The sequence below is a fragment of the Chiloscyllium punctatum genome, chromosome 47, assembly GCF_047496795.1.
Source record: "Chiloscyllium punctatum isolate Juve2018m chromosome 47, sChiPun1.3, whole genome shotgun sequence".
Lineage (NCBI taxonomy): Eukaryota > Metazoa > Chordata > Chondrichthyes > Orectolobiformes > Hemiscylliidae > Chiloscyllium > Chiloscyllium punctatum.
The window spans coordinates 40,765,039-40,766,131 of NC_092785.1; the positions used below are offsets into that span (position 1 = coordinate 40,765,039).

Here is a 1,093-nt window from a genome sequence, read left to right on the forward strand (position 1 = left end):
GGGGGAGGGAGAGAGAGAGGGAGGGAGAGAGAGAGAGGGCTGACGCTACCCCAGGGCCACCCTGGCGGACTCCTCCCTCTCTCTCTCTCTGTGCTCTGTCTCTCTCTCTCTCTCTCTCTCTCTCTCTCGCTCTCTCTCGCTCTCTCTCGCTCTCCCAGCCATCGCTCTGATACAATAACACATTCACAGCACGCGACAATGGAAAGCCAAGACTTCCTGACGATTCACTATTAAAGATCACTGGTTATTTCTGACACCGAGCCTGGTTTATTGAGTTGGAATCTGATCACGTTTCTCTCGCTCTCTCTCTCTCTCTCTATGTTACGTTCTGCCTTTCGAGTCTCTTAATCTCCATCTTTCTCTCTGTCCCTCACATGGGTTTTCCCTCTCTATCTTTCGTGCTGTCTCTCTCTCTCTCTCGCACTCTCTCTATCTATCTCTCTCCCTCACTCCCACATTGCCTGTCACTTGATCTCTCTCTCTCTCTCTCTCTGTGCCTGTCTCTCTCTCTATCTCTCTCTCTCTCTGTCGCTCTATCTCTCTCTCTCTTTCTCTCTCCCTCACTCCCTCCGTGCCTGTCACTCGATCTCACTGTCTCTCTCTCTCTCCCTGTCGCTCTCTCTCTCTCTGTGCCTGTCTCTCTCTCTCTCTCTGTCTCTGTGCCTGTCTCTCTCTCTCTCTCTCTCTCTCTCTGTGCCTGTCTCTCTCTCTCTCTCTCTCTCTCTGTGCCTGTCCTCTCTCTCCTCTCTCTCTGTGCCTGTCTCTCACTCTCTCTCTCTCTCTGTGCCTGTCTCTCTCTCTCCCTCTCTCTCTGTGCCTGTCTCTCTCTCTCTCCCTCTCTGTGCCTCTCTCTCTCTCTCCACACCTGTCTCTCCCCATCTGTGCATGTCTCTCTCTATCTCTCTCTCTCTGTCACACTCTGTCTTCGTGTCTGTCTCTCTATCTTACTATCTGTCTCTCCAAACCTCTCTCTGTCCCTCTCAGTCACCGTCTTTGATGCTCTGTCTCTTTCATCATATCTCTCTCTCTCTCTGCCTTTCTGAATCTCACTCCATTTCGATCTGTGTCAGCCCGTCTCTGCCCCCGTTCTCTG

At 52.0% G+C, this 1,093-nt stretch overlaps 1 protein-coding gene across 1 annotated transcript in view; it reads left to right on the forward strand.

Annotated features, from left to right (window-relative positions):
* Nucleotides 1–254, forward strand: part of LOC140468466 (endonuclease domain-containing 1 protein-like) — a 6,317-nt gene extending 6,063 nt beyond the window's left edge. The window contains exon 2 of the mRNA XM_072564555.1: nucleotides 1–254. This exon is cut by the window's left edge and continues 733 nt beyond it. The gene's annotated coding sequence lies outside the window, so the exon portion shown is untranslated.
* The last annotated feature ends 839 nt before the right edge of the window (nucleotides 255–1,093 follow it).